General features: G+C 45.1%; 22 non-coding genes and 5 pseudogenes across 22 annotated transcripts; all 27 read right to left on the bottom strand.

Annotated features, from left to right (window-relative positions):
* Window positions 1-5,401: 5,401 nt before the first annotated feature.
* LOC142999856 (5S ribosomal RNA) lies at window positions 5,402-5,520 on the bottom strand. Its single transcript, XR_012963527.1, has one exon. It is a non-coding gene; the product is annotated as a 5S ribosomal RNA (ribosomal RNA).
* Window positions 5,521-5,983: 463 nt separating this feature from the next.
* Window positions 5,984-6,102, bottom strand: LOC142999810 (5S ribosomal RNA). Its single transcript, XR_012963481.1, has one exon. It is a non-coding gene; the product is annotated as a 5S ribosomal RNA (ribosomal RNA).
* A 245-nt stretch (window positions 6,103-6,347) lies between these two features.
* On the bottom strand, window positions 6,348-6,465 carry LOC142999918 (5S ribosomal RNA; annotated as a pseudogene).
* Window positions 6,466-6,710: 245 nt separating this feature from the next.
* LOC142999837 (5S ribosomal RNA) lies at window positions 6,711-6,829 on the bottom strand. The gene has a single exon (XR_012963508.1). It is a non-coding gene; the product is annotated as a 5S ribosomal RNA (ribosomal RNA).
* An 811-nt stretch (window positions 6,830-7,640) lies between these two features.
* Window positions 7,641-7,759, bottom strand: LOC142999696 (5S ribosomal RNA). The gene has a single exon (XR_012963370.1). It is a non-coding gene; the product is annotated as a 5S ribosomal RNA (ribosomal RNA).
* A 245-nt stretch (window positions 7,760-8,004) lies between these two features.
* On the bottom strand, window positions 8,005-8,123 carry LOC142999994 (5S ribosomal RNA). Its single transcript, XR_012963588.1, has one exon. It is a non-coding gene; the product is annotated as a 5S ribosomal RNA (ribosomal RNA).
* Window positions 8,124-8,586: 463 nt separating this feature from the next.
* Window positions 8,587-8,705, bottom strand: LOC142999893 (5S ribosomal RNA). The gene has a single exon (XR_012963560.1). It is a non-coding gene; the product is annotated as a 5S ribosomal RNA (ribosomal RNA).
* A 245-nt stretch (window positions 8,706-8,950) lies between these two features.
* LOC142999819 (5S ribosomal RNA) lies at window positions 8,951-9,069 on the bottom strand. Its single transcript, XR_012963490.1, has one exon. It is a non-coding gene; the product is annotated as a 5S ribosomal RNA (ribosomal RNA).
* A 457-nt stretch (window positions 9,070-9,526) lies between these two features.
* Window positions 9,527-9,645, bottom strand: LOC142999695 (5S ribosomal RNA). The gene has a single exon (XR_012963369.1). It is a non-coding gene; the product is annotated as a 5S ribosomal RNA (ribosomal RNA).
* A 245-nt stretch (window positions 9,646-9,890) lies between these two features.
* Window positions 9,891-10,009, bottom strand: LOC142999993 (5S ribosomal RNA). Its single transcript, XR_012963587.1, has one exon. It is a non-coding gene; the product is annotated as a 5S ribosomal RNA (ribosomal RNA).
* A 463-nt stretch (window positions 10,010-10,472) lies between these two features.
* LOC142999881 (5S ribosomal RNA) lies at window positions 10,473-10,591 on the bottom strand. The gene has a single exon (XR_012963551.1). It is a non-coding gene; the product is annotated as a 5S ribosomal RNA (ribosomal RNA).
* Window positions 10,592-10,836: 245 nt separating this feature from the next.
* On the bottom strand, window positions 10,837-10,955 carry LOC142999739 (5S ribosomal RNA). Its single transcript, XR_012963413.1, has one exon. It is a non-coding gene; the product is annotated as a 5S ribosomal RNA (ribosomal RNA).
* A 6,421-nt stretch (window positions 10,956-17,376) lies between these two features.
* Window positions 17,377-17,495, bottom strand: LOC142999960 (5S ribosomal RNA; annotated as a pseudogene).
* Window positions 17,496-17,961: 466 nt separating this feature from the next.
* On the bottom strand, window positions 17,962-18,080 carry LOC142999827 (5S ribosomal RNA). The gene has a single exon (XR_012963498.1). It is a non-coding gene; the product is annotated as a 5S ribosomal RNA (ribosomal RNA).
* Window positions 18,081-18,325: 245 nt separating this feature from the next.
* LOC142999719 (5S ribosomal RNA) lies at window positions 18,326-18,444 on the bottom strand. Its single transcript, XR_012963393.1, has one exon. It is a non-coding gene; the product is annotated as a 5S ribosomal RNA (ribosomal RNA).
* Window positions 18,445-18,689: 245 nt separating this feature from the next.
* Window positions 18,690-18,808, bottom strand: LOC142999835 (5S ribosomal RNA). The gene has a single exon (XR_012963506.1). It is a non-coding gene; the product is annotated as a 5S ribosomal RNA (ribosomal RNA).
* Window positions 18,809-19,268: 460 nt separating this feature from the next.
* On the bottom strand, window positions 19,269-19,387 carry LOC142999789 (5S ribosomal RNA). Its single transcript, XR_012963461.1, has one exon. It is a non-coding gene; the product is annotated as a 5S ribosomal RNA (ribosomal RNA).
* Window positions 19,388-19,850: 463 nt separating this feature from the next.
* LOC142999870 (5S ribosomal RNA) lies at window positions 19,851-19,969 on the bottom strand. The gene has a single exon (XR_012963540.1). It is a non-coding gene; the product is annotated as a 5S ribosomal RNA (ribosomal RNA).
* Window positions 19,970-20,214: 245 nt separating this feature from the next.
* Window positions 20,215-20,333, bottom strand: LOC142999773 (5S ribosomal RNA). The gene has a single exon (XR_012963445.1). It is a non-coding gene; the product is annotated as a 5S ribosomal RNA (ribosomal RNA).
* A 460-nt stretch (window positions 20,334-20,793) lies between these two features.
* On the bottom strand, window positions 20,794-20,912 carry LOC142999911 (5S ribosomal RNA; annotated as a pseudogene).
* Window positions 20,913-21,157: 245 nt separating this feature from the next.
* On the bottom strand, window positions 21,158-21,276 carry LOC142999867 (5S ribosomal RNA). The gene has a single exon (XR_012963538.1). It is a non-coding gene; the product is annotated as a 5S ribosomal RNA (ribosomal RNA).
* A 460-nt stretch (window positions 21,277-21,736) lies between these two features.
* LOC142999899 (5S ribosomal RNA) lies at window positions 21,737-21,855 on the bottom strand (annotated as a pseudogene).
* A 245-nt stretch (window positions 21,856-22,100) lies between these two features.
* Window positions 22,101-22,219, bottom strand: LOC142999707 (5S ribosomal RNA). Its single transcript, XR_012963381.1, has one exon. It is a non-coding gene; the product is annotated as a 5S ribosomal RNA (ribosomal RNA).
* Window positions 22,220-22,679: 460 nt separating this feature from the next.
* Window positions 22,680-22,798, bottom strand: LOC142999866 (5S ribosomal RNA). Its single transcript, XR_012963537.1, has one exon. It is a non-coding gene; the product is annotated as a 5S ribosomal RNA (ribosomal RNA).
* A 245-nt stretch (window positions 22,799-23,043) lies between these two features.
* Window positions 23,044-23,162, bottom strand: LOC142999865 (5S ribosomal RNA). The gene has a single exon (XR_012963536.1). It is a non-coding gene; the product is annotated as a 5S ribosomal RNA (ribosomal RNA).
* A 460-nt stretch (window positions 23,163-23,622) lies between these two features.
* LOC142999907 (5S ribosomal RNA) lies at window positions 23,623-23,741 on the bottom strand (annotated as a pseudogene).
* A 245-nt stretch (window positions 23,742-23,986) lies between these two features.
* On the bottom strand, window positions 23,987-24,105 carry LOC142999765 (5S ribosomal RNA). Its single transcript, XR_012963438.1, has one exon. It is a non-coding gene; the product is annotated as a 5S ribosomal RNA (ribosomal RNA).
* Window positions 24,106-27,233: the final 3,128 nt, after the last annotated feature.

The raw sequence follows: 27,233 nt of genomic DNA, 5'->3' as shown, positions 1-27,233 counted from the left end.
TTCCCTTTGCTCCGTTTCCCTACATAGATTAAACACTCCTCTATTATCCCACCCCTGTAGGCAAGAGTCGAGGCACTTCTGCCACGCATAAATCTTTGCGTTTCCCATAAATTTCCCTAACAGTCGAATCCGTGCACTAAGCTTTTTACTTTTCAGGTCCACCAATTTCAAACCGCCCTCCTTCTGCCCATTGATGAGCACCTTCCTGGCTATCAAATGCTGTTTTTTATTCCAGATGAAAGCACTCATCATGTCATTCAGCTTTCCTATTACCCTGTCCGGCATTTCACAGACTCTTAGCGCATACTGACACTTGGACAGGAGGAGGGCGTTAGTTACTATCACTTTACCCCTTAGATTCAATTTCCTCCCGGACCAGAAATCCAATCGCATTTTGATTTTTCCCTCTATTTCACCCCACGTTTGTTTTGTTGCTGCATCTCGATTCTTACCTACGTATACACCCAAAACCTTCACCATTTCATTTCTCTTTACAAAATTCCATTTATTTACACAATCGAAACCATCACCAAAGCCCATTAGCTCGGTTTTTTCCGCATTGATTTTGGCCCCAGATGCCCTCTCATAGCACTCTACATGCTGCAGCACCCTGTCTACACTCCTCTCATCCCTAACCGTAATACTTATGTCATCTGCGTACTGGTAGATTTTCGTGTCCGTTTTATCTTCCATTTCAATCCCCAAAATCCCTGGGTCCCTCCTAATGAGGGCAGACAAGGGTTCTGCCGCTATGGAGTATAACATAGCTGAAAGCGGGCATCCTTGCCTGATTGACCTCTCCAGAGCGAAGCTCTCAGTTAACCTCCCGTTTATTTTCACCCTACTGATGGCATTCCTATATATTAACCTAATCCATTTAGTGAAACCTTCCCCGAAACCCATCTTTCCCAGTGTTTTAAACAAAAAATCATGATCCACCCTATCAAACGCCTTCTCTAAATCAACCCCTATGTACAGCCCTCCCTTCTGATTCATTTTGTCAAAGATGTCCTGGATCGATAAGATGATGTCACTAATGTCTCTCCCTACCACACCATAACACTGACAGGGATTCACCACTGTGCCTATCACCTCCTTCAATCTGTTTGCCAGGATTTTAGCCAGTATTTTATAATCTGTATTTAGCAGACTAATTGGCCTATAATTCCCCAAATCCCCTTTGTCACCCTTATTCTTATACACCACTCGGATTAGCCCCGTGAAGAAGTCCCCAGATGCTTTCCCCTCCCGCTCCATGCATTGAAAGATTCTCAGGAGAATTGGCTTTATCACCTGTTTAAAGGTGATGTAAAATTCCCCCGATAACCCATCCAGCCCTGGACTTTTGTTCTTATTCAAACCATTTATTGCTCTTTCCAATTCTTCCTCTGTTATGTTTTTATCACAGTCTGCTCTGTCCTCTTCCCCTAATTTTTTTTCTATCCCTTCAAAAACACTGTGGTCTGTAGAGTTTACCTCCATCTTTGAAAAAAGTTTTTTAAAATGTTTATGAGCCACCTCCAGCATTTCCCCTGTCTTCTCCATTGTCTTACCCTCTTCATTTTTCAGGTTTTGCAGATGAGCTTTCTTTTGCTGTCTTTTTTCAAGCCCTAAAAAGAAACTTGTATTCTTTTCCCCTTCTAAAATATCCTTCATCCTTGATCTGATAGCTGCCCCTCTGCTCCGTTTCTTCTCAAGCTCATCTAATTGTTTTCTCAGCATGAGATATTTTAGATTGTTGAAGTTTTCCTCTGCAATCGACCTTTCCAGCTCTTTATTAATCTGGTCTCTTAAACTATACTCAGTCCTTCTTTCCTTCTCCATTTTATTTTTACAATAGTTTATTGTCACTTTTTTGATGTGCAATTTCACCTCCTCCCACCACTCCCCCATATTTATGCAACCCCCCCCGAGTTCTCTTTTTCTTTCTTTCAGTAGATTTTCAACTTTCTCCCTATATTTTCCATCCAGCAAAACACTGTTATTTAAACACCATAACCCTCCACCTTTGTGCTCTTTCTCCCCCAGCTCCACCCATAACCTTGCATGATCGCTAAACCCTGTGAACTCATACCAGCATTTTGAAATCTTTTTTTCCAGCCCAGATGCTAATAGACATAAGTCAATCCTGGACTGTTTAAGTGCCCCAGAACCGTCTGTCGTCTGGAAAAGCCCCTTTCTCCCATATTGCGCACCCTCCACAGATCTACCAGGTTGAAATAGTCAAAAAGCTCATTTAGCGATTTCCTACTTATATCACTTTTGTATGTATTGTTGCTTGATATATCCAACCTCGTAAGTGCACAGTTAAAATCCCCCACTACACAAATGTTCCCTCCCAAATGCGGTTTTAGTTGATCAAAGAAAATTCCACGCTTGTTGTCCTCATTCGATGCATAAATATTCAAAAGTTTGTAAAGCACATTCCTGTAAATAAATTCAATACCGATCACCCTTCCCTCATCATCCTTCACTATTTCCTTAACATTTTGGATCTTATCTCCTTTCGCAAAAATAGCGACTCCGGCTCGTCCATTTACACCGTTGTTTGCCCACACTTTTCCAGCCCATGTATCCCTCAGATAGCTTCTCCACTCCCTTGTCCACCTAGTCTCTTGTACACAGAGGATGTCAAAAGTATCCACCCTTAAAACATCTCTCATCTTGTTAATACATCTTAAGCCGTTTGTGTTTTGCGATAGTATTTTTAACATTGTAAATACATAGAGATAAATCAGGCCCATCATCTTTATGCTACAGTTCACGTCTTACTTTTTCCTCTTTTTGATCCCCTTGTCTTCAGCATCCATTGCAGTCTTCTCTTCCCCAGCTCCTGGCTGTTTCCGAGGTCCATATCAGACTCCGAGTTCCCCGACTCTTGAGACCCCGTCAAGCATATCTCTGAGTCTGATTCTGGGGGCCGCTGAAGTTGAACAATTTTCACCTTCCTCTCCTTTCTCTCCGATGTATCCACACTCTGCCCCTCTGCTGCGTCTCCATGTCCCGGCACCTCAGCTGTCGATCCTCTCATCTCCATTCCTTGCTCTCCGTCCGACTCCAGTATGTCTCTTCCTTTCTCCGCTTCCCCCTCCGCACGATCCTTCTCGGTCTCCTCCCTCTCAGAGATATTCTCTCTCGATTCTTCCTGCTCCTCACGTTGCTTTCCTCCCGTCCCTGGAGCATGATCAACGTCCTCACAAACACATCTGCTGCTCTCCTTTTTGCAGCTCTGGCATTTGTTCCCTCTGCCCATGCACTCCCTTGCATAGTGCCCCTGCTCTCCACATTTTCTACAAAGGAAATCTGGACAGTCCCTCAGGATATGACCAGTCTGTATGCACTGTCTGCACACTTTCACCTGTTTGTCGTGCAAAACTCTGAAGAACTCTGCTCCAAAAGCCGTCTCAAACTTGGTCGAATATGGAAGTGATTGGACCGTCTCCGTGAATTTAACTTTCACGTATCTTGTTCCGTCAGCAATTCTAGTTCCCGGCCACATTCTCCTGATGATCGGGGATACTGCACTCACTCCCCAGCTGTTCAGCTTGCCCAGAATGACGCTGTCCGTGATATACGCCGGCAGCCCCAGAAACGAGACCACCAGCTCATCATTACATAACTCCTTGGACATGATCGCGGTCTGTCCAATTTTTATGCCGTCCAATAGTCTTTCTTTCCCCTTCGGGTGATTCATTGTGATCTCATATTTATTTCTGCCCGTGTACCGGCAGGCGATGATTTTCCCACAAGTGTCTTGTATTGCCTGGATCAGCTCCATTGCGGTCACTTTATCTTCTCCAATCAGCTCCAGCGCGAGCGTTAAATTTTGCTGAAACTCTTCAGCTTTATCCTTAATAATCCGTATCTCTTCCTCTCTGATGATTTCTCTCTCCTGCCCTCTTCCTCCTTCCGCATTTTCGGCTACGTCAGGAGCTGTCACCGCACGTGTGTCCTCCATTTCTCCCGTCATATTCTGACCGTCCACGGTCCTGTACGCCCGATCGTCTTTCACCATCGGCTCGTTTGCCTCGGCCGTCCGGTCCGGGCCCGGTGCAGCGACTCTGGCTCCCTTTCCTCTGGTTCTCACCATACTTGGAGCACAGTATAAACTATTTTCCATCAGGAAAACACAAACCAAACAAACAAATAACTTAAAGTGTCCCCCAGACAGTCAAAACTGCTGGGGGTGGCTCCAAAAACCGAGCTATCAAAGAAACGAAAAATCTGGGCTTAAAGAAACGCCACAGTTTAAACTCAAAATCAAAATTGCCGCACAGGATCAGTCAAAATACACGCACGCCTGGAGCTCACACACACCTCCTCTTACTTCCGTGTTCAGAGTGGTATGGCCGTAAACGAGGAGCGCAGCCACACAGAGGCTCTTTATAGGTGAGACAGACCCAGTTCAAGTCACCGTGTACACATGACTACACTCAAGTTCATGTATATCACAATTTACATGATGCCTTCATCAGAAGAACACAGAAGCCTCTATCTCCTTCCTTTTCACAGATATGGGCTTTTCAAGTTTTCTCTAGTTTCAAGAATCGATGACCCGCGGGTCAACATTTTTAGAAAATTTTCAATATTCCCCAATTTGCCCCAAATTTACACAAATTGATGGCATTTCTGTCTGGATGCTGCGTCTGAAATTTTAGCTCTCTATCTCCTTCCTTGTCACAGATATGGGCTTTTAAAGTTTTCTCCAGTTTCAAAAATCGATGACCCGGGTGTCAACTTTTTTCCAAAATTTTCAATATTCCCCAATTTGCCCCAATTTACACACATTGATGGCATTTCTGCCTGGATGCTGCGTCTGAAATTTTAGCTCTCTATCTCCTTCCTTGTCACAGATATGGGCTTTTCAAGTATCTCCAGTTTCAAAAATCGATGACCACATTTTTAGAAAATTTTCAATATTCCCCAATTTGCCCCAAATTTACACACATTGATGGCATTTCTGCCTGGATGCTGCGTCTGCAATTTTAGCTCTCTATCTCCTTCCTTGTCACAGATATTGGCTTTTAAAGTTTTCTCCAGTTTCAAAAATTGATGACCCGGGTCAACATTTTTAGAAAATTTTCAATATTCCCCAATTTGCCCCAAATTTACACACATTGATGGCATTTCTGCCTGGATGCTGCGCACTTTCATCATCATCATCATCATCATCATCATCATCATCATCATCGTCACACAGTGGCTCGTGTACTTCACTTCTCATGTGCATTCAATCTTCTCATATTATGCCCATGTGCAATACTCATTTTCTGAATGTATGCTTTCATATAAGATAAGATAAGATACAACTTTATTCTCCCGAGGGAAATTGCGTGTTGACAGAGGGAGTGTAACATGAGGGAGGAGGACCAGGTGAGGCCTGCTGCTCAGAGGGCCAAAATGCTTACGGCACCGGGTATTCCCAAGCGGTCTCCCATCTAAGTACTAACCTGGCCCGACGCTGATTAGCTTCCGAGATCAGAAGAGATCGTGCGTGTTCAGAGTGGTATGGCCGTAAACGAGGAGAGCAGCCACACAGAGGCTCTTTATAGGTGAGACAGACCCAGTTCAAGTCACCGTGTACGCATGACTACACTCAAGTTCATGTATATCACAATTTACATGATGCCTTCATCAGAAACACACATTTCTGGATAATAAAGTCTTACCTAATGAAACTGATAATCATCACATAGAACATACAGAGGGACCACTTACATCTCTGACGCTCACTTTTATCCTCATCATCATCATCATCATCATCATCATCATCGTCACACAGTGGCTCCTGTACTTTACTCCCCATGTGCATTCAATCATCTCATATTATGCCCATGTGCAATACTCATTTTCTGAATGTATGCTTTCATATAAGATAAGATAAGATACAACTTTATTCTCCCGAGGGACATTGGTTGTTGACAAAGGGAGTGAAACATGAGGGAGGAGGACCAGGTGAGGCCTGCTGCTCAGAGGGCCAAAATGCTTACGGCAGCGGGTATTCCCAGGCGGTCTCCCATCCAAGTACTAACCTGGCCCGACGCTGCTTAGCTTCCGAGATCAGACGAGATCAGGCGTGTTCAGAGTGGTATGGCCGTAAACGAGGAGAGCAGCCACACAGAGGCTCTTTATAGGTGAGACAGACCCAGTTCAAGTCACCGTGTACGCATGACTACACTCAAGTTCATGTATATCACAATTTACATGATGCCTTCATCAGAAGAACACTAACATTTCAGATAAGATAAGATACAACTTTATTCTCCTGAGGGAAATTGCGTGTTGACAGAGGGAGTGAAACATGAGGGAGGAGGACCAGGTGAGGCCTGCTGCTCAGAGGGCCAAAATGCTTACGGCACCGGGTATTCCCAGGCGGTCTCCCATCCAAGTACTAACCTGGCCCGACGCTGATTAGCTTCCGAGATCAGACGAGACCGGGCGTGTTCGAGTGGTATGGCCGTAAACGAGGAGAGCAGCCACACAGAGGCTCTTTATAGGTGAGACAGACCCAGTTCAAGTCACCGTGTACACATGACTACACTCAAGTTCATGTATATCACAATTTACATGATGCCTTCATCAGAAGAACACTAACATTTCTGATAAGATAAGATACAACTTTATTCTCCCGAGGGAAATTGCGTGTTCTCAGAGGGAGTGAAACATGAGGGAGGAGGACCAGGTGAGGCCTGCTGCTCAGAGGGCCAAAATGCTTACTGCACCAGGTATTCCCAGGCGGTCTCCCATCCAAGTGCTAACCTGGCCCGACGCTGCTTAGCTTCCGAGATCAGACGAGATCGGGCGTGTTCAGAGTGGTATGGCCGTAAACGAGAAGAGCAGCCACACAGAGGCTCTTTATAGGTGAGACAGACCCAGTTCAAGTCACCGTGTACACATGACTACACTCAAGTTCATGTATATCACGATTTACATGATGCCTTCATCAGAAGAACACTAACATTTCAGAAAAGATAAGATACAACTTTATTCTCCCGAGGGAAATTGCGTGTTGACAGAGGGAGTGAAACATGAGGGAGGAGGACCAGGTGAGGCCTGCTGCTCAGAGGGCCAAAATGCTTACGGCACCGGGTATTCCCAGGCGGTCTCCCATCCAAGTACTAACCTGGCCCGACGCTGCTTAGCATCCGAGATTGTGCGTGTTCAGAGTGGTACGGCCTTAAACGAGGAGAGCAGCCACACAGAGGCTCTTTATAGGTGAGACAGACCCAGTTCAAGTCACCGTGTACACATGACTACACTCAAGTTCATGTATATCACAATTTACATGATGCCTTCATCAGAAACACACATTTCTGGATAATGAAGTCTTACCTAATGTAACTGATAATCATCACATAGAACATAAAGAGGGACCACTAACATCTCTGACCCTCACTTTCATCATCATCATCATCATCATCATCATCATCATCACACAGTGGCTCGTGTACTTCACTTCTCATGTGCATTCAATCTTCTCATATTATGCCCATGTGCAATACTCATTTTCTGAATGTATGCTTTCATATAAGATAAGATAAGATACCACTTTATTCTCCCGAGGGACATTGGTTGTTCACAGAGGGAGTGAAACATGAGGGAGGAGGACCAGGTGAGGCCTGCTGCTCAGAGGGCCAAAATGCTTACGGCACCGGGTATTCCCAGGCGGTCTCCCATCCAAGTACTAACCTGGCCCGACGCTGCTTAGCTTCGGAGATCAGACGAGATCAGGCGTGTTCAGAGTGGTATGGCCGTAAACGATGAGAGCAGCCACACAGAGGCTCTTTATAGGTGAGACAGACCCAGTTCAAGTCACCGTGTACACATGACTACACTCAAGTTCATGTATATCACAATTTACATGATGCCTTCATCAGAAGAACACTAACATTTCAGATAAGATAAGATACAACTTTATTCTCCCGAGGGAAATTGCGTGTTCACAGAGGGAGTGAAACATGAGGGAGGAGGACCAGGTGAGGCCTGCTGGTCAGAGGGCCAAAATGCTTACGGCACCGGGTATTCCCAGGCGGTCTCCCATCCAAGTACTAACCTGGCCCGACGCTGATTAGCTTCCGAGATCAGACGAGATCGGGCGTGTTCAGAGTGGTATGGCCGTAAACGAGGAGAGCAGCCACACAGAGGCTCTTTATAGGTGAGACAGACCCAGTTCAAGTCACCGTGTACACATGACTACACTCAAGTTCATGTATATCACAATTTACATGATGCCTTCATCAGAAACACACATTTCTGGATAATAAAGTCTTACCTAATGAAACTGATAATCATCACATAGAACATACAGAGGGACCACTTACATCTCTGACGCTCACTTTTATCCTCATCATCATCATCATCATCATCATCATCATCGTCACACAGTGGCTCCTGTACTTCACTCCCCATGTGCATTCAATCATCTCATATTATGCCCATGTGCAATACTCATTTTCTGAATGTATGCTTTCATATAAGATAAGATAAGATACCACTTTATTCTCCCGAGGGACATTGGTTGTTCACAGAGGGAGTGAAACATGAGGGAGGAGGACCAGGTGAGGCCTGCTGCTCAGAGGGCCAAAATGCTTACGGCACCGGGTATTCCCAGGCGGTCTCCCATCCAAGTACTAACCTGGCCCGACGCTGCTTAGCTTCCGAGATCAGACGAGATCAGGCGTGTTCAGAGTGGTATGGCCGTAAACGATGAGAGCAGCCACACAGAGGCTCTTTATAGGTGAGACAGACCCAGTTCAAGTCACCGTGTACACATGACTACACTCAAGTTCATGTATATCACAATTTACATGATGCCTTCATCAGAAGAACACTAACATTTCAGATAAGATAAGATACAACTTTATTCTCCCGAGGGAAATTGCGTGTTGACAGAGGGAGTGAAACATGAGGGAGGAAGACCAGGTGAGGCCTGCTGCTCAGAGGGCCAAAATGCTTACGGCACCGGGTATTCCCAGGCAGTCTCCCATCCAAGTACTAACCTGGCCCGACACTGCTTAGCTTCCCAGATCAGACGAGATCGGGCGTGTTCAGAGTGGTATGGCCGTAAACGAGGAGAGCAGCCACACAGAGGCTCTTTATAGGTGAGACAGACCCAGTTCAAGTCACCGTGTACACATGACTACACTCAAGTTCATGTATATCACAATTTACATGATGCCTTCATCAGAAACACACATTTCTGGATAATGAAGTCTTACCTAATGAAACTGATAATCATCACATAGAACATAAAGAGGGACCACTAACATCTCTGACGCTCACTTTCATCATCATCATCATCATCATCATCATCATCATCACACAGTGGCTCGTGTACTTCACTTCTCATGTGCATTCAATCTTCTCATATTATGCCCATGTGCCATACTCATTTTCTGAATGTATGCTTTCATATAAGATAAGATAAGATACCACTTTATTCTCCCGAGGGACATTGGTTGTTCACAGAGGGAGTGAAACATGAGGGAGGAGGACCAGGTGAGGCCTGCTGCTCAGAGGGCCAAAATGCTTACGGCACCGGGTATTCCCAGGCGGTCTCCCATCCAAGTACTAACCTGGCCCGACGCTGCTTAGCTTCGGAGATCAGACGAGATCAGGCGTGTTCAGAGTGGTATGGCCGTAAACGATGAGAGCAGCCACACAGAGGCTCTTTATAGGTGAGACAGACCCAGTTCAAGTCACCGTGTACACATGACTACACTCAAGTTCATGTATATCACAATTTACATGATGCCTTCATCAGAAGAACACTAACATTTCAGATAAGATAAGATACAACTTTATTCTCCCGAGGGAAATTGCGTGTTCACAGAGGGAGTGAAACATGAGGGAGGAGGACCAGGTGAGGCCTGCTGGTCAGAGGGCCAAAATGCTTACGGCACCGGGTATTCCCAGGCGGTCTCCCATCCAAGTACTAACCTGGCCCGACGCTGATTAGCTTCCGAGATCAGACGAGATCGGGCGTGTTCAGAGTGGTATGGCCGTAAACGAGGAGAGCAGCCACACAGAGGCTCTTTATAGGTGAGACAGACCCAGTTCAAGTCACCGTGTACACATGACTACACTCAAGTTCATGTATATCACAATTTACATGATGCCTTCATCAGAAACACACATTTCTGGATAATAAAGTCTTACCTAATGAAACTGATAATCATCACATAGAACATACAGAGGGACCACTTACATCTCTGACGCTCACTTTTATCCTCATCATCATCATCATCATCATCATCATCATCGTCACACAGTGGCTCCTGTACTTCACTCCCCATGTGCATTCAATCATCTCATATTATGCCCATGTGCAATACTCATTTTCTGAATGTATGCTTTCATATAAGATAAGATAAGATACCACTTTATTCTCCCGAGGGACATTGGTTGTTCACAGAGGGAGTGAAACATGAGGGAGGAGGACCAGGTGAGGCCTGCTGCTCAGAGGGCCAAAATGCTTACGGCACCGGGTATTCCCAGGCGGTCTCCCATCCAAGTACTAACCTGGCCCGACGCTGCTTAGCTTCCGAGATCAGACGAGATCAGGCGTGTTCAGAGTGGTATGGCCGTAAACGATGAGAGCAGCCACACAGAGGCTCTTTATAGGTGAGACAGACCCAGTTCAAGTCACCGTGTACACATGACTACACTCAAGTTCATGTATATCACAATTTACATGATGCCTTCATCAGAAGAACACTAACATTTCAGATAAGATAAGATACAACTTTATTCTCCCGAGGGAAATTGCGTGTTGACAGAGGGAGTGAAACATGAGGGAGGAAGACCAGGTGAGGCCTGCTGCTCAGAGGGCCAAAATGCTTACGGCACCGGGTATTCCCAGGCGGTCTCCCATCCAAGTACTAACCTGGCCCGACACTGCTTAGCTTCCCAGATCAGACGAGATCGGGCGTGTTCAGAGTGGTATGGCCGTAAACGAGGAGAGCAGCCACACAGAGGCTCTTTATAGGTGAGACAGACCCAGTTCAAGTCACCGTGTACACATGACTACACTCAAGTTCATGTATATCACAATTTACATGATGCCTTCATCAGAAACACACATTTCTGGATAATGAAGTCTTACCTAATGAAACTGATAATCATCACATAGAACATAAAGAGGGACCACTAACATCTCTGACGCTCACTTTCATCATCATCATCATCATCATCATCATCATCATCGTCACACAGTGGCTCGTGTACTTCACTTCTCATGTGCATTCAATCATCTCATATTATGCCCATGTGCCATACTCATTTTCTGAATGTATGCTTTCATATAAGATAAGATAAGATACAACTTTATTCTCCCGAGGGACATTGGGTGTTGACAGAGGGAGTGAAACATGAGGGAGGAGGACCAGGTGAGGCCTGCTGCTCAGAGGGCCAAAATGCTTACGGCACCGGGTATTCCTAGGCGGTCTCTCATCCAAGTACGAACCTGGCCCGACGCTGCTTAGCTTCCGAGATCAGACGAGATCAGGCGTGTTTTTTTTTTTTTCTTTTATTATCAAAAAAATTAATATTTTTACAAATACATTTTACACAAGTAAATACAAGTCATTTCAAATCAAATCAAATTATTTCCAACAATCCATAACACCATTCATCACATCTTTTTTTTTTTTCTTTTTTTTTCCTTCACCCATCACCCCTCACCCTTGACCTATTGACATTTGCACCCCACCCTGATTTCCACACACAAATAGACAGTTATCTTCCAGCACCTTTTGTTTGAAAGTCTTGTCCCCACCATCCCACAGCAGACTCACATTCCTTTTCATAAAGTTACAGAAAAATCTCCAGATGTTCACTTTTTTGTCCTCGAAATGTGAATAGTTTCTCCGAAGTCTGATGACATGTTTGGCATAACTCAGAATGTAATTGATAAGCCATTTGTTCACCCCTGCTTTCCTTTCCTTATACCCAAATAGAAAAAACCTCTCCCATTTTTCCTTTTCCGTGATTGTGACTCTACATTTTTGAAAGCATTGGTCCAGTTTCTCAAAAAACACTTTTAACTCCTTACATTCAAAAATAAAGTGCCTAAATGTCTCCACTTCCACCTCACATATATCACAAACCTTGCTGTTGAGTCTATTTATCTGGTTTAGCACCAAATTGACAAATATTCTATTGTGTCTGAGCCTGAAATTTGTATCAAAGCACTCTGATGAAATGAACTTCACATTTAGATCTGACCAAATGTGCTCCCTCTGAAGCCCATGGAACTGCCTTAGCCATACTTCCTCAGCTGCCGCTTTCTTCTTTTCCTTTCCCAAAAACACTCTATATAGTATCTTGGAGTTAACTGATCGTATGTCATGCTCTTTCCCTCCTTGGATGAGGGAGAAACTGACCAACTCCAGAGCCTTCTCTGCCCTCCTCCCCTTCACCAGCGCCACCCAGCTACGAGGTAACCCCTCTAAAATTCTCTGGCATAGTCTTTTGATCTCTATTGGTCTCACTTTCCCTAATCTTCCCCTGACCTCCTGGATTACTTCCTCCTGCAGAAATCCACCACCTCTTTGGATAAAGTGCTTCACCTGATTTAAACCTAGTTCCTCCAAGTACCTCCCTGAAAATACCTTCCCCTGACACCTTATTGCCGGATTTCTGAAAACTGGTTGGTGTAACACCTGCTCCGCAGTCTCACATCTAAACTTTAAATCCCCCAGTAAAATATTCCACGCTTCAAGTATTTCCCCTGTAAATGCATTAACCTGTGCTCTTTCCCTTTGCTCCGTTTCCCTACATAGATTAAACACTCCTCTATTATCCCACCCCTGTAGGCAAGAGTCGAGGCACTTCTGCCACGCGTAAATCTTTGCGTTTCCCATAAATTTCCCTAACAGTCGAATCCGTGCACTAAGCTTTTTACTTTTCAGGTCCACCAATTTCAAACCGCCCTCCTTCTGCCCATTGATGAGCACCTTCCTGGCTATCAAATGCTGTTTTTTATTCCAGATGAAAGCACTCATCATGTCATTCAGCTTTCCTATTACCCTGTCCGGCATTTCACAGACTCTTAGCGCATACTGACACTTGGACAGGAGGAGGGCGTTAGTTACTATCACTTTACCCCTTAGATTCAATTTCCTCCCGGACCAGAAATCCAATCGCATTTTGATTTTTCCCTCTATTTCACCCCACGTTTGTTTTGTTGCTGCATCTCGATTCTTACCTACGTATACACCCAAAACCTTCACCATTTCATTTCTCTTTACAAAATTCCATTTATTTACACAATCGAAACCATCACCAAAGCCCATTAGCTCGGTTTTTTCCCCATTGATTTTGGCCCCAGATGCCCTCTCATAGCACTCTACATGCTGCAGCACCCTGTCTACACTCCTCTCATCCCTAACCGTAATACTTATGTCATCTGCGTACTGGTAGATTTTCGTGTCCGTTTTATCTTCCATTTCAATCCCCAAAATCCCTGGGTCCCTCCTAATGAGGGCAGACAAGGGTTCTGCCGCTATGGAGTATAACATAGCTGAAAGCGGGCATCCTTGCCTGATTGACCTCTCCAGAGCGAAGCTCTCAGTTAACCTCCCGTTTATTTTCACCCTACTGATGGCATTCCTATATATTAACCTAATCCATTTAGTGAAACCTTCCCCGAAACCCATCTTTCCCAGTGTTTTAAACAAAAAATCATGATCCACCCTATCAAACGCCTTCTCTAAATCAACCCCTATGTACAGCCCTCCCTTCTGATTCATTTTGTCAAAGATGTCCTGGATCGATGATCCAGGACATGGATAACATAAGATGATGTCACTAATGTCTCTCCCTACCACACCATAACACTGACAGGGATTCACCACTGTGCCTATCACCTCCTTCAATCTGTTTGCCAGGATTTTAGCCAGTATTTTATAATCTGTATTTAGCAGACTAATTGGCCTATAATTCCCCAAATCCCCTTTGTCACCCTTATTCTTATACACCACTCGGATTAGCCCCGTGAAGAAGTCCCCAGATGCTTTCTCCTCCCGCTCCATGCATTGAAAGATTCTCAGGAGAATTGGCTTTATCACCTGTTTAAAGGTGATGTAAAATTCCCCCGATAACCCATCCAGCCCTGGACTTTTGTTCTTATTCAAACCATTTATTGCTCTTTCCAATTCTTCCTCTGTTATGTTTTTATCACAGTCTGCTCTGTCCTCTTCCCCTAATTTTTTTTCTATCCCTTCAAAAACACTGTGGTCTGTAGAGTTTACCTCCATCTTTGAAAAAAGTTTTTTAAAATGTTTATGAGCCACCTCCAGCATTTCCCCTGTCTTCTCCATTGTCTTACCCTCTTCATTTTTCAGGTTTTGCAGATGAGCTTTCTTTTGCTGTCTTTTTTCAAGCCCTAAAAAGAAACTTGTATTCTTTTCCCCTTCTAAAATATCCTTCATCCTTGATCTGATAGCTGCCCCTCTGCTCCGTTTCTTCTCAAGCTCATCTAATTGTTTTCTCAGCATGAGATATTTTAGATTGTTGAAGTTTTCCTCTGCAATCGACCTTTCCAGCTCTTTATTAATCTGGTCTCTTAAACTATACTCAGTCCTTCTTTCCTTCTCCATTTTATTTTTACAATAGTTTATTGTCACTTTTTTGATGTGCAATTTCACCGCCTCCCACCACTCCCCCATATTTATACAACCCTCACCCTGCAGTTCTCTTTTTCTTTCTTTCGGTAGATTTTCAACTTTCTCCCTATATTTTCCATCCAGCAAAACACTGTTATTTAAACACCATAACCCTCCACCTTTGTGCTCTTTCTCCCCCAGCTCCACCCATAACCTTGCATGATCGCTAAACCCTGTGAACTCATACCAGCATTTTGAAATCTTTTTTTCCAGCCCAGATGCTAATAGACATAAGTCAATCCTGGACTGTTTAAGTTTCCCCAGAACCGTCTGTCGTCTGGAAAAGCCCCTTTCTCCCATATTGCGCACCCTCCACAGATCTACCAGGTTGAAATAGTCAAAAAGCTCATTTAGCGATTTCCTACTTATATCACTTTTGTATGTATTGTTGCTTGATATATCCAACCTCGTAAGTGCACAGTTAAAATCCCCCACTACACAAATGTTCCCTCCCAAATGCGGTTTTAGTTGATCAAAGAAAATTCCACGCTTGTTGTCCTCATTCGGTGCATAAATATTCAAAAGTTTGTAAAGCACATTCCTGTAAATAAATTCAATACCGATCACCCTTCCCTCATCATCCTTCACTATTTCCTTAACATTTTGGATCTTATCTCCTTTCGCAAAAATAGCGACTCCGGCTCGTCCATTTACACCGTTGTTTGCCCACACTTTTCCAGCCCATGTATCCCTCAGATAGCTTCTCCACTCCCTTGTCCACCTAGTCTCTTGTACACAGAGGATGTCAAAAGTATCCACCCTTAAAACATCTCTCATCTTGTTAATACATCTTAAGCCGTTTGTGTTTTGCGATAGTATTTTTAACATTGTAAATACATAGAGATAAATCAGGCCCATCATCTTTATGCTACAGTTCACGTCTTACTTTTTCCTCTTTTTGATCCCCTTGTCTTCAGCATCCATTGCAGTCTTCTCTTCCCCAGCTCCTGGCTGTTTCCGAGGTCCATATCAGACTCCGAGTTCCCCGACTCTTGAGACCCCGTCAAGCATATCTCTGAGTCTGATTCTGGGGGCCGCTGAAGTTGAACAATTTTCACCTTCCTCTCCTTTCTCTCCGATGTATCCACACTCTGCCCCTCTGCTGCGTCTCCATGTCCCGGCACCTCAGCTGTCGATCCTCTCACCTCCATTCCTTGCTCTCCGTCCGACTCCAGTATGTCTCTTCCTTTCTCCGCTTCCCCCTCCGCACGATCCTTCTCGGTCTCCTCCCTCTCAGAGATATTCTCTCTCGATTCTTCCTGCTCCTCACGTTGCTTTCCTCCCGTCCCTGGAGCATGATCAACGTCCTCACAAACACATCTGCTGCTCTCCTTTTTGCAGCTCTGGCATTTGTTCCCTCTGCCCATGCACTCCCTTGCATAGTGCCCCTGCTCTCCACATTTTCTACAAAGGAAATCTGGACAGTCCCTCAGGATATGACCAGTCTGTATGCACTGTCTGCACACTTTCACCTGTTTGTCGTGCAAAACTCTGAAGAACTCTGCTCCAAAAGCCGTCTCAAACTTGGTCGAATATGGAAGTGATTGGACCGTCTCCGTGAATTTAACTTTCACGTATCTTGTTCCGTCAGCAATTCTAGTTCCCGGCCACATTCTCCTGATGATCGGGGATACTGCACTCACCACCCAGCTGTTCAGCTTGCCCAGAATGACGCTGTCCGTGATATACGCCGGCAGCCCCAGAAACGAGACCACCAGCTCATCATTACATAACTCCTTGGACATGATCGCGGTCTGTCCAATTTTTATGCCGTCCAATAGTCTTTCTTTCCCCTTCGGGTGATTCATTGTGATCTCATATTTATTTCTGCCCGTGTACCGGCAGGCGATGATTTTCCCACAAGTGTCTTGTATTGCCTGGATCAGCTCCATTGCGGTCACTTTATCTTCTCCAATCAGCTCCAGCGCGAGCGTTAAATTTTGCTGAAACTCTTCAGCTTTATCCTTAATAATCCGTATCTCTTCCTCTCTGATGATTTCTCTCTCCTGCCCTCTTCCTCCTTCCGCATTTTCGGCTACGTCAGGAGCTGTCACCGCACGTGTGTCCTCCATTTCTCCCGTCATATTCTGACCGTCCACGGTCCTGTACGCCCGATCGTCTTTCACCATCGGCTCGTTTGCCTCGGCCGTCCGGTCCGGGCCCGGTGCAGCGACTCTGGCTCCCTTTCCTCTGGTTCTCACCATACTTGGAGCACAGTATAAACTATTTTCCATCAGGAAAACACAAACCAAACAAACAAATAACTTAAAGTGTCCCCCAGACAGTCAAAACTGCTGGGGGTGGCTCCAAAAACCGAGCTATCAAAGAAACGAAAAATCTGGGCTTAAAGAAACGCCACAGTTTAAACTCAAAATCAAAATTGCCGCACAGGATCAGTCAAAATACACGCACGCCTGGAGCTCACACACACCTCCTCTTACTTCCGTGTTCAGAGTGGTATGGCCGTAAACGAGGAGCGCAGCCACACAGAGGCTCTTTATAGGTGAGACAGACCCAGTTCAAGTCACCGTGTACACATGACTACACTCAAGTTCATGTATATCACAATTTACATGATGCCTTCATCAGAAGAACACTAACATTTCTGATAAGATAAGATACAACTTTATTCTCCCGAGGGAAATTGCGTGTTCACAGAGGGAGTGAAACGAGGAGGACCAGGTGAGGCCTGCGGCTCAGAGGGCCAAAATGCTTACTGCACCGGGTATTCCCAGGCTGTCTCCCATCCAAGTACTAACCTGGCCCGACGCTGATTAGCTTCCGAGATCAGACGAGATCGGGCGTGTTCAGAGTGGTATGTCCGTAAATGAGGAGAGCAGCCACACAGAGGCTCTTTATAGGTGAGACAGACCCAGTTCAAGTCACCGTGTACACATGACTACACTCAAGTTCATGTATATCACCATTTACATGATTCCTTCATCAGAAACACACATTTCTGGATAATAAAGTCTTACCTAATGAAACTGATAATCATCACATAGAACATACAGAGGGACCACTTACATCTCTGACGCTCACTTTTATCCTCATCATCATCATCATCATCATCATCATCATCATCGTCACACAGTGGCTCCTGTACTTTACTCCCCATGTGCATTCAATCATCTCATATTATGCCCATGTGCAATACTCATTTTATGAATGTATGCTTTCATATAAGATAAGATAAGATACAACTTTATTCTCCCGAGGGACATTGGTTGTTGACAAAGGGAGTGAAACATGAGGGAGGAGGACCAGGTGAGGCCTGCTGCTCAGAGGGCCAAAATGCTTACAGCAGCGGGTATTCCCAGGCGGTCTCCCATCCAAGTACTAACCTGGCCCGACGCTGCTTAGCTTCCGAGATCAGACGAGATCAGGCGTGTTCAGAGTGGTATGGCCGTAAACGAGGAGAGCAGCCACACAGAGGCTCTTTATAGGTGAGACAGACCCAGTTCAAGTCACCGTGTACGCATGACTACACTCAAGTTCATGTATATCACAATTTACATGATGCCTTCATCAGAAGAACACTAACATTTCAGATAAGATAAGATACAACTTTATTCTCCCGAGGGAAATTGCGTGTTGACAGAGGGAGTGAAACATGAGGGAGGAGGACCAGGTGAGGCCTGCTGCTCAGAGGGCCAAAATGCTTACGGCACCGGGTATTCCCAGGCGGTCTCCCATCCAAGTACTAACCTGGCCCGACGCTGATTAGCTTCCGAGATCAGACGAGACCGGGCGTGTTCAGAGTGGTATGGCCGTAAACGAGGAGAGCAGCCACACAGAGGCTCTTTATAGGTGAGACAGACCCAGTTCAAGTCACCGTGTACACATGACTACACTCAAGTTCATGTATATCACAATTTACATGATGCCTTCATCAGAAGAGCACTAACATTTCTGATAAGATAAGATACAACTTTATTCTCCCGAGGGAAATTGCGTGTTCTCAGAGGGAGTGAAACATGAGGGAGGAGGACCAGGTGAGGCCTGCTGCTCAGAGGGCCAAAATGCTTACTGCACCAGGTATTCCCAGGCGGTCTCCCATCCAAGTGCTAACCTGGCCCGACGCTGCTTAGCTTCCGAGATCAGACGAGATCGGGCGTGTTCAGAGTGGTATGGCCGTAAACGAGGAGAGCAGCCACACAGAGGCTCTTTATAGGTGAGACAGACCCAGTTCAAGTCACCGTGTACACATGACTACACTCAAGTTCATGTATATCACAATTTACATGATGCCTTCATCAGAAACACACATTTCTGGATAATGAAGTCTTACCTAATGAAACTGATAATCATCACATAGAACATAAAGAGGGACCACTAACATCTCTGACGCTCACTTTCATCATCATCATCATCATCATCATCATCATCATCGTCACACAGTGGCTCGTGTACTTCACTTCTCATGTGCATTCAATCATCTCATATTATGCCCATGTGCCATAATCATTTTCTGAATGTATGCTTTCATATAAGATAAGATAAGATACAACTTTATTCTCCCGAGGGAAATTGCGTGTTCACAGAGGGAGTGAAACATGAGGGAGGAGGACCAGGTGAGGCCTGCTGGTCAGAGGGCCAAAATGCTTACGGCACCGGGTATTCCCAGGCGGTCTCCCATCCAAGTACTAACATGGCCCGACGCTGATTAGCTTCCGAGATCAGACGAGATCGGGCGTGTTCAGAGTGGTATGGCCGTAAACGAGGAGAGCAGCCACACAGAGGCTCTTTATAGGTGAGACAGACCCAGTTCAAGTCACCGTGTACACATGACTACACTCAAGTTCATGTATATCACAATTTACATGATGCCTTCATCAGAAACACACATTTCTGGATAATAAAGTCTTACCTAATGAAACTGATAATCATCACATAGAACATACAGAGGGACCACTTACATCTCTGACGCTCACTTTTATCCTCATCATCATCATCATCATCATCATCATCATCGTCACACAGTGGCTCCTGTACTTCACTCCCCATGTGCATTCAATCATCTCATATTATGCCCATGTGCAATACTCATTTTCTGAATGTATGCTTTCATATAAGATAAGATAAGATACCACTTTATTCTCCCGAGGGACATTGGTTGTTCACAGAGGGAGTGAAACATGAGGGAGGAGGACCAGGTGAGGCCTGCTGCTCAGAGGGCCAAAATGCTTACGGCACCGGGTATTCCCAGGCGGTCTCCCATCCAAGTACTAACCTGGCCCGACGCTGCTTAGCTTCCGAGATCAGACGAGATCAGGCGTGTTCAGAGTGGTATGGCCGTAAACAATGAGAGCAGCCACACAGAGGCTCTTTATAGGTGAGACAGACCCAGTTCAAGTCACCGTGTACACATGACTACACTCAAGTTCATGTATATCACAATTTACATGATGCCTTCATCAGAAGAACACTAACATTTCAGATAAGATAAGATACAACTTTATTCTCCCGAGGGAAATTGCGTGTTGACAGAGGGAGTGAAACATGAGGGAGGAAGACCAGGTGAGGCCTGCTGCTCAGAGGGCCAAAATGCTTACGGCACCGGGTATTCCCAGGCGGTCTCCCATCCAAGTACTAACCTGGCCCGACACCGCTTAGCTTCCCAGATCAGACGAGATCGGGCGTGTTCAGAGTGGTATGGCCGTAAACGAGGAGAGCAGCCACACAGAGGCTCTTTATAGGTGAGACAGACCCAGTTCAAGTCACCGTGTACACATGACTACACTCAAGTTCATGTATATCACAATTTACATGATGCCTTCATCAGAAACACACATTTCTGGATAATGAAGTCTTACCTAATGAAACTGATAATCATCACATAGAACATAAAGAGGGACCACTAACATCTCTGACGCTCACTTTCATCATCATCATCATCATCATCATCATCATCATCGTCACACAGTGGCTCGTGTACTTCACTTCTCATGTGCATTCAATCATCTCATATTATGCCCATGTGCCATACTCATTTTCTGAATGTATGCTTTCATATAAGATAAGATAAGATACAACTTTATTCTCCCGAGGGACATTGGGTGTTGACAGAGGGAGTGAAACATGAGGGAGGAGGACCAGGTGAGGCCTGCTGCTCAGAGGGCCAAAATGCTTACGGCACCGGGTATTCCTAGGCGGTCTCTCATCCAAGTACGAACCTGGCCCGACGCTGCTTAGCTTCCGAGATCAGACGAGATCAGGCATGTTCAGAGTGGTATGGCCGTAAACGAGGAGAGCAGCCACACAGAGGCTCTTTATAGGTGAGACAGACCCAGTTCAAGTCACCGTGTACGCATGACTACACTCAAGTTCATGTATATCCCAATTTACATGATGCCTTCATCAGAAAAACACTAACATTTCAGATAAGATAAGATACAACTTTATTCTCCCGAGGGAAATTGCGTGTTGACAGAGGGAGTGAAACATGAGGGAGGAGGACCAGGTGAGGCCTGCTGCTCAGAGGGCCAAAATGCTTACGGCACCTGGTATTCCTAGGCGGTCCCCTATCCAAGTACGAACCTGGCCCGACGCTGCTTAGCTTCCGAGATCAGACGAGATCAGGCGTGTTCAGAGTGGTATGGCCGTAAACGAGGAGAGCAGCCACACAGAGGCTCTTTATATGTGAGACAGACCCAGTTCAAGTCACCGTGTACACATGACTACACTCAAGTTCATGTATATCACAATTTACATGATGCCTTCATCAGAAACACACATTTCTGGATAATAAAGTCTTACCTAATGAAACTGATAATCATCACATAGAACATACAGAGGGACCACTAACATCTCTGACGCTCACTTTCATCATCATTATCATCATCATCATCATCATCATCGTCACACAGTGGCTCGTGTACTTCACTTCTCATGTGCATTCAATCATCTCATATTATGCCCATGTGCCATACTCATTTTCTGAATGTATGCTTTCATATAAGATAAGATAAGATACAACTTTATTCTCCCGAGGGACATTGGGTGTTGACAGAGGGAGTGAAACATGAGGGAGGAGGACCAGGTGAGGCCTGCTGCTCAGAGGGCCAAAATGCTTACGGCACCTGGTATTCCTAGGCGGTCTCTCATCCAAGTACGAACCTGGCCCGACGCTGCTTAGCTTCCGAGATCAGACGAGATCAGGCATGTTCAGAGTGGTATGGCCGTAAACGAGGAGAGCAGCCACACAGAGGCTCTTTATAGGTGAGACAGACCCAGTTCAAGTCACCGTGTACACATGACTACACTCAAGTTCATGTATATCCCAATTTACATGATGCCTTCATCAGAAAAACACTAACATTTCAGATAAGATAAGATACAACTTTATTCTCCCGAGGGAAATTGCGTGTTCACAGAGGGAGTGAAACATGAGGGAGGAGGACCAGGTGAGGCCTGCTGCTCAGGGGGCCAAAATGCTTACTGCACCGGGTATTCCCAGGCGGTCTCCCATCCAAGTACTAACCTGGCCCGACGCTGCTTAGCTTCCGAGATCAGACGAGATCGGGCGTGTTCAGAGTGGTATGGCCGTAAACGAGGAGAGCAGCCACACAGAGGCTCTTTATAGGTGAGACAGACCCAGTTCAAGTCACCGTGTACACATGACTACACTCAAGTTCATGTATATCACAATTTACATGATGCCTTCATCAGAAACACACATTTCTGGATAATGAAGTCTTACCAAATGAAACTGATAATCATCACATAGAACATAAAGAGGGACCACTAACATCTCTGACGCTCACTTTCATCATCATCATCATCATCATCATCATCATCATCGTCACACAGTGGCTCGTGTACTTCACTTCTCATGTGCATTCAATCATCTCATATTATGCCCATGTGCCATACTCATTTTCTGAATGTATGCTTTCATATAAGATAAGATAAGATACAACTTTATTCTCCCGAGGGACATTGGGTGTTGACAGAGGGAGTGAAACATGAGGGAGGAGGACCAGGTGAGGCCTGCTGCTCAGAGGGCCAAAATGCTTACGGCACCTGGTATTCCTAGGCGGTCCCCTATCCAAGTACGAACCTGGCCCGACGCTGCTTAGCTTCCGAGATCAGACGAGATCAGGCGTGTTCAGAGTGGTATGGCCGTAAACGAGGAGAGCAGCCACACAGAGGCTCTTTATAGGTGAGACAGACCCAGTTCAAGTCACCGTGTACACATGACTACACTCAAGTTCATGTATATCCCAATTTACATGATGCCTTCATCAGAAAAACACTAACATTTCAGATAAGATAAGATACAACTTTATTCTCCCGAGGGAAATTGCGTGTTGACAGAGGGAGTGAAACATGAGGGAGGAGGACCAGGTGAGGCCTGCTGCTCAGAGGGCCAAAATGCTTACGGCACCTGGTATTCCTAGGCGGTCCCCTATCCAAGTACGAACCTGGCCCGACGCTGCTTAGCTTCCGAGATCAGACGAGATCAGGCGTGTTCAGAGTGGTATGGCCGTAAACGAGGAGAGCAGCCACACAGAGGCTCTTTATAGGTGAGACAGACCCAGTTCAAGTCACCGTGTACACATGACTACACTCAAGTTCATGTATATCACAATTTACATGATGCCTTCATCAGAAACACACATTTCTGGATAATAAAGTCTTACCTAATGAAACTGATAATCATCACATAGAACATACAGAGGGACCACTAACATCTCTGACGCTCACTTTCATCATCATTATCATCATCATCATCATCATCATCGTCACACAGTGGCTCGTGTACTTCACTTCTCATGTGCATTCAATCATCTCATATTATGCCCATGTGCCATACTCATTTTCTGAATGTATGCTTTCATATAAGATAAGATAAGATACAACTTTATTCTCCCGAGGGACATTGGGTGTTGACAGAGGGAGTGAAACATGAGGGAGGAGGACCAGGTGAGGCCTGCTGCTCAGAGGGCCAAAATGCTTACAGCACCTGGTATTCCTAGGCGGTCTCTCATCCAAGTACGAACCTGGCCCGACGCTGCTTAGCTTCCGAGATCAGACGAGATCAGGCATGTTCAGAGTGGTATGGCCGTAAACGAGGAGAGCAGCCACACAGAGGCTCTTTATAGGTGAGACAGACCCAGTTCAAGTCACCGTGTACACATGACTACACTCAAGTTCATGTATATCCCAATTTACATGATGCCTTCATCAGAAAAACACTAACATTTCAGATAAGATAAGATACAACTTTATTCTCCCGAGGGAAATTGCGTGTTCACAGAGGGAGTGAAACATGAGGGAGGAGGACCAGGTGAGGCCTGCTGCCCAGGGGGCCAAAATGCTTACTGCACCGGGTATTCCCAGGCGGTCTCCCATCCAAGTACTAACCTGGCCCGACGCTGCTTAGCTTCCGAGATCAGACGAGATCGGGCGTGCTCAGAGTGGTATGGCCGTAAACGAGGAGAGCAGCCACACAGAGGCTCTTTATAGGTGAGACAGACCCAGTTCAAGTCACCGTGTACACATGACTACACTCAAGTTCATGTATATCACAATTTACATGATGCCTTCATCAGAAACACACATTTCTGGATAATGAAGTCTTACCTAATGAAACTGATAATCATCACATAGAACATAAAGAGGGACCACTAACATCTCTGACGCTCACTTTCATCATCATCATCATCATCATCATCATCATCATCATCATCGTCACACAGTGGCTCGTGTACTTCACTTCTCATGTGCATTCAATCATCTCATATTATGCCCATGTGCCATACTCATTTTCTGAATGTATGCTTTCATATAAGATAAGATAAGATACAACTTTATTCTCCCGAGGGACATTGGGTGTTGACAGAGGGAGTGAAACATGAGGGAGGAGGACCAGGTGAGGCCTGCTGCTCAGAGGGCCAAAATGCTTACGGCACCGGGTATTCCTAGGCGGTCTCTCATCCAAGTACGAACCTGGCCCGACGCTGCTTAGCTTCCGAGATCAGACGAGATCAGGCGTGTTTTTTTTTTTTTCTTTTATTATCAAAAAAATAAATATTTTTACAAATACATTTTACACAAGTAAATACAAGTCATTTCAAATCAAATCAAATTATTTCCAACAATCCATAACACCATTCATCACATCTTTTTTTTTTTTCTTTTTTTTTCCTTCACCCATCACCCCTCACCCTTGACCTATTGACATTTGCACCCCACCCTGATTTCCACACACAAATAGACAGTTATCTTCCAGCACCTTTTGTTTGAAAGTCTTGTCCCCACCATCCCACAGCAGACTCACATTCCTTTTCATAAAGTTACAGAAAAATCTCCAGATGTTCACTTTTTTGTCCTCGAAATGTGAATAGTTTCTCCGAAGTCTGATGACATGTTTGGCATAACTCAGAATGTAATTGATAAGCCATTTGTTCACCCCTGCTTTCCTTTCCTTATACCCAAATAGAAAAAACCTCTCCCATTTTTCCTTTTCCGTGATTGTGACTCTACATTTTTGAAAGCATTGGTCCAGTTTCTCAAAAAACACTTTTAACTCCTTACATTCAAAAATAAAGTGCCTAAATGTCTCCACTTCCACCTCACATATATCACAAACCTTGCTGTTGAGTCTATTTATCTGGTTTAGCACCAAATTGACAAATATTCTATTGTGTCTGAGCCTGAAATTTGTATCAAAGCACTCTGATGAAATGAACTTCACATTTAGATCTGACCAAATGTGCTCCCTCTGAAGCCCATGGAACTGCCTTAGCCATACTTCCTCAGCTGCCGCTTTCTTCTTTTCCTTTCCCAAAAACACTCTATATAGTATCTTGGAGTTAACTGATCGTATGTCATGCTCTTTCCCTCCTTGGATGAGGGAGAAACTGACCAACTCCAGAGCCTTCTCTGCCCTCCTCCCCTTCACCAGCGCCACCCAGCTACGAGGTAACCCCTCTAAAATTCTCTGGCATAGTCTTTTGATCTCTATTGGTCTCACTTTCCCTAATCTTCCCCTGACCTCCTGGATTACTTCCTCCTGCAGAAATCCACCACCTCTTTGGATAAAGTGCTTCACCTGATTTAAACCTAGTTCCTCCAAGTACCTCCCTGAAAATACCTTCCCCTGACACCTTATTGCCGGATTTCTGAAAACTGGTTGGTGTAACACCTGCTCCGCAGTCTCACATCTAAACTTTAAATCCCCCAGTAAAATATTCCACGCTTCAAGTATTTCCCCTGTAAATGCATTAACCTGTGCTCTTTCCCTTTGCTCCGTTTCCCTACATAGATTAAACACTCCTCTATTATCCCACCCCTGTAGGCAAGAGTCGAGGCACTTCTGCCACGCGTAAATCTTTGCGTTTCCCATAAATTTCCCTAACAGTCGAATCCGTGCACTAAGCTTTTTACTTTTCAGGTCCACCAATTTCAAACCGCCCTCCTTCTGCCCATTGATGAGCACCTTCCTGGCTATCAAATGCTGTTTTTTATTCCAGATGAAAGCACTCATCATGTCATTCAGCTTTCCTATTACCCTGTCCGGCATTTCACAGACTCTTAGCGCATACTGACACTTGGACAGGAGGAGGGCGTTAGTTACTATCACTTTACCCCTTAGATTCAATTTCCTCCCGGACCAGAAATCCAATCGCATTTTGATTTTTCCCTCTATTTCACCCCACGTTTGTTTTGTTGCTGCATCTCGATTCTTACCTACGTATACACCCAAAACCTTCACCATTTCATTTCTCTTTACAAAATTCCATTTATTTACACAATCGAAACCATCACCAAAGCCCATTAGCTCGGTTTTTTCCCCATTGATTTTGGCCCCAGATGCCCTCTCATAGCACTCTACATGCTGCAGCACCCTGTCTACACTCCTCTCATCCCTAACCGTAATACTTATGTCATCTGCGTACTGGTAGATTTTCGTGTCCGTTTTATCTTCCATTTCAATCCCCAAAATCCCTGGGTCCCTCCTAATGAGGGCAGACAAGGGTTCTGCCGCTATGGAGTATAACATAGCTGAAAGCGGGCATCCTTGCCTGATTGACCTCTCCAGAGCGAAGCTCTCAGTTAACCTCCCGTTTATTTTCACCCTACTGATGGCATTCCTATATATTAACCTAATCCAATTAGTGAAACCTTCCCCGAAACCCATCTTTCCCAGTGTTTTAAACAAAAAATCATGATCCACCCTATCAAACGCCTTCTCTAAATCAACCCCTATGTACAGCCCTCCCTTCTGATTCATTTTGTCAAAGATGTCCTGGATCGATAAGATGATGTCACTAATGTCTCTCCCTACCACACCATAACACTGACAGGGATTCACCACTGTGCCTATCACCTCCTTCAATCTGTTTGCCAGGATTTTAGCCAGTATTTTATAATCTGTATTTAGCAGACTAATTGGCCTATAATTCCCCAAATCCCCTTTGTCACCCTTATTCTTATACACCACTCGGATTAGCCCCGTGAAGAAGTCCCCAGATGCTTTCCCCTCCCGCTCCATGCATTGAAAGATTCTCAGGAGAATTGGCTTTATCACCTGTTTAAAGGTGATGTAAAATTCCCCCG

Source organism: Genypterus blacodes, unplaced genomic scaffold, assembly GCF_046128005.1.
Source record: "Genypterus blacodes isolate CSIRO-AG114 ecotype Tasmania unplaced genomic scaffold, CSIRO-AGI_Gbla_v1 ptg000044l_1, whole genome shotgun sequence".
Taxonomy (NCBI): domain Eukaryota; kingdom Metazoa; phylum Chordata; class Actinopteri; order Ophidiiformes; family Ophidiidae; genus Genypterus; species Genypterus blacodes.
Note: the sequence above shows the minus strand (reverse complement) of the source record. Positions and strands in the feature narration are given on the sequence as shown.